The sequence below is a fragment of the Delphinus delphis genome, chromosome 3 (assembly GCF_949987515.2).
Source record: "Delphinus delphis chromosome 3, mDelDel1.2, whole genome shotgun sequence".
In the NCBI taxonomy this organism is placed as follows: Eukaryota; Metazoa; Chordata; class Mammalia; order Artiodactyla; family Delphinidae; genus Delphinus; species Delphinus delphis.
In genome coordinates this window covers 112,351,088-112,365,310 of record NC_082685.1, presented here as the reverse complement: position 1 = coordinate 112,365,310, position 14,223 = coordinate 112,351,088, and the positions used below count along the sequence as shown (strand labels likewise).

The 14,223-nt window shown below is 43.4% G+C and overlaps 1 protein-coding gene across 12 annotated transcripts in view; it reads left to right on the top strand.

Annotated features, from left to right (window-relative positions):
* PDE8B (phosphodiesterase 8B) overlaps nucleotides 1-14,223 on the top strand; it is a 379,854-nt gene that overhangs the window by 207,060 nt on the left and 158,571 nt on the right. The window lies entirely within an intron of this gene.

Below are 14,223 nucleotides of genomic sequence, written 5' to 3'. Positions count from 1 at the left end.
TTGAGAGTAGGACATGTGGTTGAGAGGGAGTGGCACCATATAAAGGGGGCAAAAATAACCAGAGATCCCAGCACGCGCCGTACTGAAGTGGTGACTAAGGATTTTCTGTGCTGGGAAGGAAAGCGTGAGAAGGCAAGACAGAGGCAGTGGAGTGGTTTTGAATGGCCTGCTTGCTATAAGGGTCGTTATAAGGTGGGGGAGAAAGAAGGCCTCATTTTAAGGAAACTAGCTCATCCAAATCATTCTACTTATAAGAAAGCTTTGTATTTGTTATAGCTGGTTGTAGGAGTTGGAACACATGTATGATAGGGCAGAGTTTTCTTTTTGTTTACAGATATGTCTCTGTGCTATGCTGAAGCCTGTGTGATCAATGTACTGTATAGCTCCCATTTTAACATACATTTTATGGAACCTGAAGCCTAATTTTACCATTTGTATAGTTATTTTTTGATATTTTTTATTTTATTAATGTGTGGTTATTTTCGTAGTTATTGAATCTTCGTTTCTATCCTGTTAATTTTATCTGTAATTTATTTCAAATCAGTTTCTTGAACAGGTATGTAATAGCCAATTATATCATTCTTCCTGTGAGAAAATAGCATCAAGTTTCTTACTTTAATTTTAAAAAATTTCCTAAACATCTGTTACCTGGAAAGCACTACAAACATTGCTTTTTGAGGGATGCAGTCATGAACCAGAAATGATCCTTGTCCTTGAGGGAGCTGACAGCCTAGGAGGGGAGACATCACAGGTAGAAATGATTATAAACTCAACAATGTAAGTCATGCTGTACGAGTTTTGGCTGGGAGTGGGAGTAGGGGATAAAAGCTTTGAGGCAAAGACAGTGGTTCAGCTTGACCTTGAGGTTCGGTTTGATAGGAAGAAATAGGACAAAAGGCATTCTAGGTGGACAAAATATTATAAAATAATAAATTTTGATTTTCATAAACACATTGTTGTGCTAGATGGTTCCATCTCTAGATAACAGTTTAAGTATCCACAAAAAGGAGGAACTACCATTTAATGAATGCTAATGTTTAGGTACATGTGTATTATCTCAATCGATCCTCACAAAAACCTGATGAAGTAGGGAGGTATTGTTATCCCCATTAACAGGTAAAGAAACTGATGTTCAGAGAAGTTAATCATTTGCTCAAGGTCATGTACATGGCAGGGCTGGGATTCAGACATAGATCTATCTCATTCCAAAGCTCATGCTCTTTCCACCACTTCCTGCTGCCTTCCTGTAGACATGTTCACAGATTGCCAATCATTCATTCATTCATTCCACAAAGAGCAATTGAGTATTGAACATGTCCCAGGTGCCATGCTAGGCACTGGGTTTGCAGCTATGAGCTATGGTGGTAGTCCTCCCGGCAACACAGCCATGTTCCCTGCTAAATGTATGGGACACGTGGAGAAACAAATAGCACCTTGACATTTCTGGGACATTAAGGTTTCCAATTAAGTGTAAATTTAGAGGTTTAATTTGATTTTATCAAATATCTTAATTGATTACCCTCATCAAATAATTAGAAAAGGCACAGTGCTCACTGAGAAATAATAGATGGAAAAATAAAGAATATTTCGATGCCATAGTTGGAAGATCTACAACTTAAATATTTTATGAAAACATCAGTAGTTAGGATCTTAGCAGTTGATAGACCTGAGTGCCCCAAAGCATACCTTACCTAAGCCGTGCAGATTGTGATACCAATAAAAGTCCAATAAAAATGTTTCAGGGAAGGGTGGGGGAGAGCGAGAGAGGAAGGGATGGGGGGCGGAGAGAGGGAGATTTTGTTGAGGACCAAATGAAATTAGGTGTTCAGAAATTTCATCTGCTGGCCTACTTTTAAACAAAATGTTTTCAAAAAACTGAGAAATGCAAACAGTAAAGTAAAAGTCACTCATACTATCATCAGTGAAATAGTATACATATATATAAAATATATATATCCATATACATACTTGTTTCCCCTTTTGTCCCATACATGCATATATATGGAGCCTCTCTCCCTGATAACCTACTCCTGCAGCCCCACCCTAGAGGTAACCACCATTAGCAATTTGGAATTTGTCCTTCCTGAATAGTGACTCCTTACTTACTCCTTATCCATAGTGACAGATCCATTTTCGTTTCTACATACAATCCTCATTTTATTCTTTTTACAAAAACAGGACCATTCCTCTGTTTTTATTTTTCTGCCATTTGCCCTTTTTAAACTTAAGGTAACTTTGGGCCCAGTAATTAACTTATCTTTGACTTTTAAGAGAACATCTATAAGTTTCTCCCACGAGGGTGCAAACATTGAGTTAACAGCAAGTTGTACGAAAGGCTGGGAAGGTGGCCTTATGGTCAGTTTGGGGGCAACATTCTTCAGTATGTGAAGCTTGAGAGTAAAAGAGAAGTATCTTGACTCAACTGAAATACTACCAGTGACTCTAAAGAAAAAGTTATGGATTTGCTTTTCATTGCTTTCATTGCTACACAATTCTCCTTAGTTACTCTGTGGACTTGTAAGAATCCACCCACGGTAAAAGTTGGATTTGACACATTGTGAGAATTGTTATGAGGATTACAATTCTTTGTGTCCCAAATGCAAAGTGCTTCCGAGACATTTTATAAAACGTTGAGTTTCATTTAAGTATGTCAACAAGGAAAAAAAAAAAATCTAACCACACAAGACTGGAAATCTTAAAAGCAATCATTATCCTATGAAAACCCCAAAAGGTACTTAAAAACAATATAAAATGTAGTATAAGTATCTATACTATTATCTTTGGAACTGAAGCAAGTAGCATGTGCATGTTATCCTTTGTGCTGCATTAATTATGTAAAACAACGAAGTTCAAAATATGAGTATAGTTATTGTGTGATGAATTGCCCAAATTACTTAAGTGGTTAACTCAAGCCTCTACTTCATTTGTTTGTAGAGTTCTTCTGAAGAGCTTATTTCTTACGCAGACTATGCAGAACACACACCTGTCCTTATTGAGTCAAGGCCGGCCTGGTGAACCTCCATTACTGTCCAAGGCTGGAAAGCTATGGTTTAGAGGCTGCTGAGGTCACCAGAGCTGTTCGCCTGGGCACCAAATGCTCTTCTGTTTCTCTGTATCTCAGCTTACCACTCTAGCTGTCATCTCCTGGGACCATCACTGGGTCTTTGTGGCTTCTGAGTTTTTCCTCACTGTAAACACAATTGGCTGAGTTAAGGCCCAAGTCGACCGTCACCTCTTCTATAGAGGAAGTCCCCTGTGTGACCCTCTGTTTAAAACTTGGGCCCTTGTCTTGCACTTCTGTGCTCTGTTGCGGTTCTGGTAGGTAGGAAGCTGACCTCCCGACCTCCCTGACCCCGGGCTAAGAGGAAAGGGTGTTGTCATTCTAAGTTGTCATCCCACATCCCTTAGCCCTAGTGATGGTCTTGCTCAGGACTGTCCATTTTGGTTTTTCATCTCCTGTGTTCCCATGAGATGGAAATAATGGGGCCAAGTCTCTTTGAAAACTTCTACTTGAGATATAGCAAGACTTCATGTTATTTTAAAGAGAGAGAAGCTTTTCAAATATTTGAATAGATAGTTTGGCATATTAATACTGAAAACAGTGTAGGATCAATCTTCATCATTTTAATTTCTCTCTTTCCAATAAATACCTGTTTAATTTAAGTCGGTACTTCAAAAACTGCCCCATTCATACAGAGTATGAAATACGCACACCCTGAAATACATAATATGAAGATAAGAAGTGTGTGGCTTCTGTTACTCTTGACCGTGACAGTGCTTGGTTCTGTACTTTGATTACTGTAAACATCTGAAATCAAACAAATGTACTCCAGCTTGTGAAATCACTTTAATTGCTTTCTTAAATTGTTTTTGTTCCATCCGTAATTATATTTTAATGTCACATTTTGCTAAATACTGTTGATTGTGTGGAGCTCTGATGAGTGTGTATATGTAATAAAAATAAGAAGAGGGAATTTAGATTCAGGAGGGTCAAAAAAAAATAAACGAGCTTAAGTCTGAATTTCCAGCTCTTTGATGATTTGATTGTAAACAGGATAATTTTTTAAATTGCATTACAAAACGTGGTGCATGACTTGAGCCACAGTTGCTATTCTCATGTCAGTTACTTTTATTTTACTCTATATTTTTCCTTCTTGATGTTCTTGATGTTATGTTCTTTTAATCCCTGTCCTTAGAGCTTTTTCATGCCTTAGCTGTGGCTCCCGTCTCCCCTCCCCCCCCCCCTTTTTTAAAGTCAGTGTTTATTGGGAACTTTGGGCCAGGTAGGTGCTAAGTGTCAGGTGTTTTCCAGACATTGCTCTAACTACTTAATTATGAGAACCCTGTGATGAAGGTATTAGTATCCATATTTTACAAATATGCAAACTCAAGCCCAGAAAGTTAAGTAACTGCAAGGTTACCCTGCTGGTTAGTGATGAGAATTGAATACAGGTCTGACTTCCAAAGCCTGCGCTTGACTCATTACCCTGTACATGCCTCTCTGAGCCCACTTTGGGTTTTCGGTAAAGCAAGAGTGACAATCTTAGTCTCATGGGGTTTTCTGGAGGCACGAGTGAGAAAAAGAATGCAGAACAGCCTTCTGTACTGTCCATGAGCAGCGTGGGCACTGCTTGTACAGCATGGGTAGTAAACTTCCCCTTTCTGGGTTATGGGTAGCAGTATCTCCCACTGGGCACCCTTTACCCTGCCACCCAGCATGCATCCCGGCTCTGGGTTGTTATGCGCTGAGGAAGTGCAGATAAACTGGAAACGCCTAATTAAGCAGGAAAGCGGTGGTGAGGAAAGGCATGCCCTTGAGAGCCTTATACTTCATGCTTTTTATCATCTGATAGATGGGACCATCCCTAAGGCTGTGGCAGGGCAGGTGATCGGGTGTTAAGCAGGGTGCCGAAGCGCTCGCCATGGAGCCTGTGCATCATATTGCCCTCTAGGCACCTGGCCTTCGTGTTTCAGGCAGTCATATGCAATCCCTCTGCTGGAAAAGCTGGCAGATCACACCTGGGTGTCCAGAAGCCTCCTCCCTGCCACCTGCACTGTGGTCCTCCAGAGCCCTATTGGTGGTAAACGACCAATGTTATGAGTGTGTGTGTGTGTGTGTGTGTGTGTGTGTGTGTGTGTGTAATTTCCAATTTATTTCAAACAAGTAATCATAAAATACAATCAAAATGGATTACTAGAAAAATGACTTTTTAAAAAAGGCATATAAAACGCAAGCCAGAATATTTTATGAGAAGATTCAACAGTAATAAAACTACATTTCCAAAAATGTCAAGGCAATGCCAAATTGCTCTAAGTTTCTAAGCACTTATTCTCAATTTTCTGTCCTTATCTCATTGCTGTTGAGTAACAGTTTACAGACCAGTACCAGCCTGCAGAGGACACTTTGAGAAGCTGGCCCAGAGCTCACCCTGATTGAGGCTGGCAGTACATGTGTGGGTGCAGGTCCTCCTGCCAAGGTCTGGACTGGTGCCTGCTGCCGTCAGCCTGTGTGTGGAATGCTTGGGTGTGGAGGAGTGCCAGTCCCTTGCTGTCCTCCGTCACAGCTCTGCCCTTGAGGCTTGGTCCCTGCCTCAGCTCCCGGTTTCTTCCTGTTTTCTCTGGGTCCTAGAGCTCAGCCCTGAGCCCTGACTGATATGCTGTGGCACTGAGAGGGTCTTACCGGTATTCTCCCCCAAGGCCTCCATTCTGCTGTCTGGATGTACAGTCGTTGGCAGGATTCCAAGATAACTTACCAGTTTCTTATTGCTGCTGTAACAAATTACTACACATTTAGTGGGTTAAAACAACAGAACTTTATTCTCTTAGAGTTCTGGAAGCCAGAAGGTCCGAAATTAGTCTTGCAGAGTAAAATCTAGGCATTGGCAGAGCGGGTTCCTTCTGGATGCTCTAGGGGAGAATTCATTCTTGCCTTATCCAGCTTCTGTGACTGCCAGCATTCTTTAGCTTGTGGCCCCGTTAACCTCTGCTTTTCATTGTCATATTGCCTTTTCCTTTTCTGTGGTCAAATCTCCTTCTTAGGAAAACACTTGTGATTACATTCTGGCCAGCCCTGATATCCAAACTAATCTCTCTCATTGCTGTGGCCTCTCCCGTTGCGGAGCACAGGCTCCGGACGTGCAGGCTCAGCGGCCATGGCTCACGGGCCCAGCCGCTCCGCGGCATGTGGGATCTTCCCGGACCGGAGCACGAACCCGTGTCCCCTGCATCGGCAGGCGGACTCTCAACCACTGCGCCACCAGGGAAGCCCAAGATCTTTATCTTAATCACATCTGCAAAGACTCTTTTGCCATATAATAACATTCACAGGTTCCAGGGATGAGGACCTGGATTTCTTTGGAGGACGTTATTCACCATCTCCAGATTTGGGTATTCGTGTCATTGTCATCTGACCCACTGTATGTTTTCCTTCTGCTGTGTACCTCCTCCCCTCCCCCATACACACTGGGCCATCTACCGGGTAGAATCATTTCTAGGGTCTGAGGTTTTCAGAGTCTGGGGGCACTGGTGTGGCAGCTAATAATTATTGAGTAATTTGCGTTTTAGATATTCTGCTAAGGACTTTGTAGATTAGCCCATTTAATACTTGTGACAACCCAAGAGATTCTGTGGCATCCAACTTGGAGATGAAGAAATAGAACCTTAAGGAGGTTAGATAGTTAATTGCCCAAGGTCCCTCGGCGAGTAGATGGGGGAGCTGCACGCAGTCCCAGGCAGTGTGGCTCCACAGTTGGAGTTCTCACCCCTACGCCAGGCTGCCCTTGGCCAGCGGCAGACCCTGAGATGTGGGCTACAAGCATGTCTCCTCCCCGCAAGCACCAGCCATGTGGCAGAGCCAGCGCCCTAGCCTGGCCCTGTAGTCCCAGCTTCCTTCCTTTCCCCTCCGGGCTCTAGGATGTATCTTCCCAAGAAGGGACAGGCAGGAAGAACTCTTCCACTCTCTCCCAGAAGGACACCAGGAGCTCCAGGACCAAATGACTGACTGACTGTGAGAAGAGCCCCTACTCCTCCAGGTAGCCTGGCTGTCACCTGCCCTTTGGACAGGAATAGAGCTGGCAGTCAGCCACTGCTGGCTGAGTTTGAATTTGTTTGCAGGTCCTGTCATGATGTGTCGTTAAGCATTCCTGGCTAGAAGTCAGACAGGAGAGAGCCCTGGAGGGCATTCTCACACCCTGTGCTCCTGAGAGGCTGCCCTGCTTGCTGGCGGCCCTGGGACTCTCTGGGGCCTTTTGCTTCCATTTAGGAGGCAGTGCTGGCAACCCTCGCTGGTACAGCAGCAACTGGAGTTTGGGGAAAGGCTGTTAGGCTGTGAGTCATCTTCCCTGACAGCAAATTCTGAGTGCCGGTGGGGCAATGTCCAGCAGACTCAGGAAAGTTAGAAATCGAGAACTCTGCCTGGTAGCCAGAGGCAGGAGCCAGATGTGGCAGGAGAGCTACGCTTCCTCAGAAGGCTTCCTGGATCAGCCTGTTCTGAATCCCCAATTGGTGGAACCATAAAATGCCAAGCAAAGGGATGTGTCATGAGAATTAGGACCTAAACTGTAGACTGACCTTAGAAAATGCTCACTGTGGGTTCCTTTGCAGGACGTGCCTGCCGCAGAGCTATCCAAGCTGGGCCTGCAGCATCAGGAAGCCAGATAAACACTACATTCTCCCAGACTAGGAATTTATTAAATTCCATGTCATTTAAATGTGTTTTAATAATAAAAGTATGGATAGATTATTGATGAGAATACAAGTTTTTTGCATATCTTTTACATCATGTAAGTGGTTTATTTTTAAATAGAGTTTATTTTTTAAATAAATTTATTTATTTATTTTTGGCTGCATTGAGTCTTTGTTGCTGCACGCGGGCTTTCTCTAGTTGTGGTGAGCAGGGGCTACTCTTCGTTGCGGTGCGCGGGCTTCTCATCACGGTGGCTTCTCTTGTTGCGGAGCACGGGCTTCCATAGCTGTGGCTGGCAGCCTCTAGAGTGCAGGCTCAATAGTTGTGGCACACGGACTTAGTTGCTCCATGACTTGTGGGATCTTCCCGGACCAGGGCTCGAACCCATGTCCCCTGCATTGGCAGGCGGATTCTCAACCACTGCGCCACCAGGGAAGCCCCCTCCTATTATTTTTTATTATTACTCAAGGACCCATACCTCCATCTCAGCTTTAGCAAGACAGCTCAGTGGTCCAGAGGATCCTTCTTAGTTTATGGAAATTGTCCTTGATTTACCTAACCGTATACAAGGGTCACCTCTTACTCACTTTCCCCTACCCTCCTTCATTGCTTTAGTTTTTCCTCTAGATTTTTACATTGCCACTTATATCTTTTCTTTGACTAATAGGTAAGTCCACACTGAAAGACATATCTTCTGGTACAGTGGCTTCAGAGACTGCTTAATTAGTCTGCCTTCTTTCATGGCTGGATATATATATTATGTCAGATTCTGCAAAAGGCTTTGGAGAAGAAGATATAGAGGAAAATGATAAAATGGGGCATTTGAGGAAATTTTTAAACTCATGATTAGCCCCTTTATTTAAAAATAAGTCAGAATCTCTTTCAGAATTTCTAACAAAGGCTTTTAACTTTTGTGGTTTATCTGCCGTTCTCTGAAGCACATGGTATATATTTATAAGTCCTTACGTTAAATTATAAGCAGAATCATGAGGTAGGGAATTAGAGATAAAGCTGACCACAAGTTAATCTATTCCAACACTTTTTTTTTTTTTTTTGTGGTACGCGGGTCTCTCACTGTTGTGGCCTCTCCCGTTGTGGAGCACAGGCTCCGGACGCGCAGGCTCAGCAGCCATGGCTCACGGGCCCAGCCGCTCCGCGGCATGTGGGATCTTCCCCGACCGGGGCACGAACTCCTGTCCCCTGCATCGGCAGGTGGACTCTCAACCACTGCGCCACCAGGGAAGCCCCAACATCTTCTCTTTAAAAGGCCTGCAAATGTGGTGTTCTGTGCTTCTGTTTTTGAAGGGAAAGCATTTTGGTGACTACCAGGAAGCAGCAGTGGGGGCAGGGTGGAAGTATCATTGACTGGGCAGCTTGGAGACCTTGATTTTATCCCACTTTGACATCTGACTTGTGTACGACCTTGAACATAACAGTACCCTCTTAGGCCTTATTTGGCAGTCTGTAAAATGAAAGAGTTAAAGAAGATGACCCCTTGGAAGCCTTCCAATTCGCAAATTGTTGGAAATCATCCTTCAGGAGGTCAATATCTAGGAGACTGTTGTAATAATGAAAGTGAGAATGTAAAGCAGTTCTTGGTTTTCTGTGATATTGGGGGGACAGGGGTGGTAAAGTTAGCTAATATAGAAGTAGACATTTGTGTTTTCATGTAAGGAATTCACATGTGGGAATACATTTTGATGCAAGCTAAAGAAAGAGCTTATGTTATGATGATCCAGCTTATTAAGTTAGATTACAAATGTTTCGTTTCTGGCTTACTGTGGGGCTCCGTAAGGATTTTTCAAAAGAATGAATGAGAAATGATCTTAATGATGTGTATCGTTTACCACCTGCCTGATGTGCCAAGGACTGGAGGTATATCCATGAATAGCGCAGAGCCGACATCTGCCCTCTGCAAGAGGCATGTGTTATTACCCCTTAGTTACATACGGGGAAAAGGAATTCCAGATTTGGCGTTACACTGAAAAATGAACAGCAACACTGGCAGCTTTCGTTCTCCAGAAGCCCACATTTTGTGCCAAGGAGCAAAGTAATCTTCCATTTACCAAGGGCTTCTTCAGCTTTTTAATGACATATTAAACACCCAGTCACCAAATATCTGTGAGGTTTGGTTGTAGCAGATGGATTTGGGCGTTGGGTGCTGGAATGCATCCTGTCGCAGCTGATCATTTACTGGTTCTCTGACTGTGGTTGGATGGAGTTGGCATTTGTCTCCTAGGGTCCTCTTGCCCTCAACAGTTTGTAGTTATGGTGACAAAATTATAACATGATAAATACAGGCATACCTCTGATATATTGCAGATTCCTGTCCAGACCACTTCAATAAAGCGAATATCGCAATAGAGTCACTCAAACTTTTTTGTTTCCCAGTGCCTATTAAAGTTGTGTAAAAAGTTTAGACTAGGGCTTCCCTGGTGGCACAGTGGTTGAGAGTCTGCCTGCCGATGCAGGGGACACGGGTTCGTGCCCCGGTCCAGGAGGATCCCACATGCTGTGGAGCGGCTAGGCCCGTGAGCCATGGCCGCTGAGCCTGCGCGTCCGGAGCCTGTGCTCCGCAACGGGAGAGGCCACAGCAGTGAGAGGCCCGCGTACCGCAACAAAACAAAACAAAACAAAACAACAACAAAAAGAGTTTAGACTATACTGTAGTCTGTTAAGTGTGCAATAGCATTATGTCTTAAAAAACAAAGTGCATAGCTTAATCAAAATACTTTATTGCTAAAAAATACTAATCATTATCTGACAATGCAGGGCTGGCACAGACCTTCAATTTGTAAAAAACAAAACAAAACAAAACAATATCTGCGAAGCACAGTGAAGTGAAGTGCAGTAAAATGAGGTATGCCTGTATTATGGTAGATGTATAAACAGAGGAAAGAGGACAGCAATTTAAAGAGTCTCCAAAAATTTTAAGGTACCCAGATCCAGGAAGGCATTTGGTGTGTGTTATGGGATAAGAGTCACTGGGACAGTTTTTCTCTCCCTCCAGAAAGGAAAATACTGATTTCCCCAGACCTTTAACAGCAACTGGGGTTTATCATTGCAAAATCTTTGGAATTTGATGAGTAGAAATGGAATCTAGTTTTGAAATCAATCCAAAAAAATTGTTTTGGATTGCCAGAGAGGCTGAGCATTGTTGCATAATTTTTACAGCCTATTTTTGTGTGTTTGTTTTATGAATTGCCTGTCCTTTCTTTACTGTCACATTTTTAATTGGGATACTTGCCTTTTTTCTAATTGTCTTATTAGAGTTTTTACAAACTCTTATAAGGATGCCAACTCCTTTCCATCATATATTACTAATATTTTTTCTTTTTTTTGGTATTTTTATATTTATTATGCTTTTTATATATTTATTAGTAAAACTCTAACAATCATTCCTTCAGTGTTTATGTCTTTGATGTTATTCTTAGCAAGACCTTCCAGGCCCTTGAATGATATAAGTGTTCACTTACATATTTTGTCAATATTCTCATGGGTTTTTTTAATTTAAAATTTTAATCTGTCTGGAAGTAATTTGGATATATGTCATGATGCATGGAGCTAACTTGATTTTTTCCCACATGTTAACCAATTATACTATCGTTCTTGAAATTACTGAATTATCAACTTCTTCCCCACTAATATAAAATGACACTTTTACTATTTACTAAAATCATACTGCTAAAACGGCATGGTTGTAGCAGAGAGGTCAATGAAAGATAACAGAAAGCCTAGGAACTGAGAAAATATACATATATATTCATATATATATATATATATATATATATATATTCTTGTGTGTGTGTGTTCCTAAGCTTTCTGTTACCTTTCATTGACCTCTCTGCTAGAACCACACTGTTTTGGTAGTTGTATCTTTGGAGTCTATTGGTACATCTTGCAGAGCAAAATAACTCTTCCTTCATAATTTTGTTAGCCAGTTGCTGCCATTTATTCTTCTACATGGGTTTGAGAATTTTACAAATTAAAGTTGGTGTCAGGATATCTATAGTAATTAATATATTGATTTAGGGGAGACGACACTTTTTAAATACTGACTTCCCATCCGGGAAGGCACATATCATTGCATTTATTTCAGTCTTCTTTGATGACACTCAGGTAGTCTGGTGTATGATATCTTACGTGAAAGCACAGGCTCTGAAGTCAGGGAGTCTGAGTTCAAATCCAAATTGAGCTGTGTATTTACTTGTTTAGTAATGAGCAATTTTTTCCCCCAGTGACTGGAATATAGTGGGAAGTCAGCAAACATTTGTTCAAGAAATTTTTTTTTGACAACCAGGGAGAATTAAGCGAGAGGGAGAGAAAGAGGGAGAAGGAGAGACACAGAGAGAGAGAGAGAGAGAGAGAGAGAGAGAGAGAGATACTGAGAGAGAGAAAACAGCCTTTTGTCAGCATTCCTAGCAAAATCCTGTGCTAAAACTTTGATTGGACCAGCCTAAGTCACTTAACTACCTCTAACCAGTCACTGTAGCCAGGGAAGTCAAATGCTTAGCAATATTCATATAAATTCACATTTTTTCTTTAGAACCACATAGGTCCCCAAACAGGAGTCAGTCAGTGAACCCTGGGAAGAGAGAAGGAAGGAGTGGATGTTGGGGAGGCTATCAAGAAAGAAATTTTAAAAATGAATGTTGAGGGCTTCCCTGGTGGCGCAGTGGTTGGGAGTCAGCCTGCCGATGCAGGGGACTCGGGTTCATGCCCCGGTCCGGGAAGATCCCACATGCCGCGGAGCGGCTGGGCCCATGAACCATGGCCTCTGAGCCTGTGCGTCCGGAGCCTGTGCTCCGCAACGGGAGAGGCCACAGCAGTGAGAGGCCCGCGTACCGCAAAAAAAAAAAAAAAAAGTGAATGTTGAACTTTATCAAAGTGCCATCTAAGCATCTCTTGAGATGACCAAGTATTGGTTTACTCTTACTGATGATGGTGAGTTATATAAATAGATACCCTAATATTAAGGTAGGAGAACAAAACCTACTTAGCTGTGCCCTGTGGCAATACCAGAGGTTCTGGGAGAACCAGCTTGTTTTCCTTTTCCTTCTCTTTTTCCTTCTTCTGGGGCTTCTGTGGACTTTCCTGCCTCTCCTCAGCCCTCTGATACTGGTGTCTCCAGAGCTCTGTGTTTGGTTTTGTGCTCCGAGTGGTGGCATGGTTTTCACTGCCTCTCCTCTGAGCTTCCTACTCATATATCCCACAGCCTGACAAGTTGCATGGCCCAGAGGCATCTCAAACTCTGCACGTCCAGCACGTAACTCATCAGCCCTCATAAGCCTGCTTGGCCTCTTGTATTCTTGACAGCTCCAACCAGTCACTCAAACCAAAATCCTTGAACTTCCTCTCTTTATCCTCCGTTGCCCACACATCTCTCAGTTGATTTTATGCCCTGTGTTAGCCTTGAACTCGTCCTCTTCTACCCCCCACGCTGCTCCTAGCACAGGCGCCCATCAACTCTTGTCTTTACCAGTTGTTCTCAAATTTTAGCGAGCATTGCAGTCACCTGGAGAGCCGATCAGCTCACACATTGCTGCTCCCACCCCCCAGAGTTTCTGACTCAGCAGGTCTGGGATGGGCCTGAGGGTTTCCATTTCTGGTAAGTTCCAGTGCTGCTGCTGCTGCTGGTTCAGGGACCACACTTTGAGAACCACAGGCCCGGATCATGGCAGCGGCAGCTCCTTTCTGGTCTCTGGTCTTCCAGTCTATCCACACTTAATCTATCCACACTTCAGCCAGAATGATCCAGCTCAATACTGATCCAGCAGTGCTACGGTAAGCCTAAGCTTCTCACCAGGGCAAGGCTGCGAGCCGGCCCCTTCCTCCCTGGTCAGCCTCACCATCCCCATCCCCAGACCCACACTGCGCGGGGCTGTCCACAGGAACTCTGTTCTTTGCCTTTCCTTGTGGTATTCCGTAGGCCAGAAATGTCCCTTCCATGGTTTTCACCTGCCTCAGCCTCACTCCTCCTTCATCATTGAGCTTTCCTGTGATCTCCTGGAAATTTGCATGAGTTCCCAGAGGGAGCTTAATGCATCTTGCCTGAGTTCCCATAGCACCCTGCAGGTACCTCTGGCTTATTTCTTACCACCATTATTGAATTGTTTGCAGAGCGCTGTGTTCTCAAATGAAGGTATTTAATGCCTTGAGTACGTAGAGGTTCATCAGAAGACGCAAGTGGGCGGAGCTTTAGAGCAAGAACAAAAGGGAGCCTTTCGCTTCCATTCCACTGTCAGACAAGAGTGTGTTATTCAGCCTGTTCTCCAGCCAAGAGAAGAGGGACATGTACGGGAATCCAAGATAGGTTGTGAGTTGGAACCACCTTTTTAAAGAAATGTACTTTGATTGAATAGAAAATGGTCTTTGTGGACATAAGTAATCTTTTGCTGTGTTTGGGAGCTCTCTGGGTGTTTTCCTCCCCAGTGGACACATTCACTGGCTCCCCCTTTCTGACTCTCTGGGTTTCTGGGAGAAGGAGGAAGATGCTGCCCTAGGCGCCCTTCCTCAGCTCAGCCACACGCCCATAAACA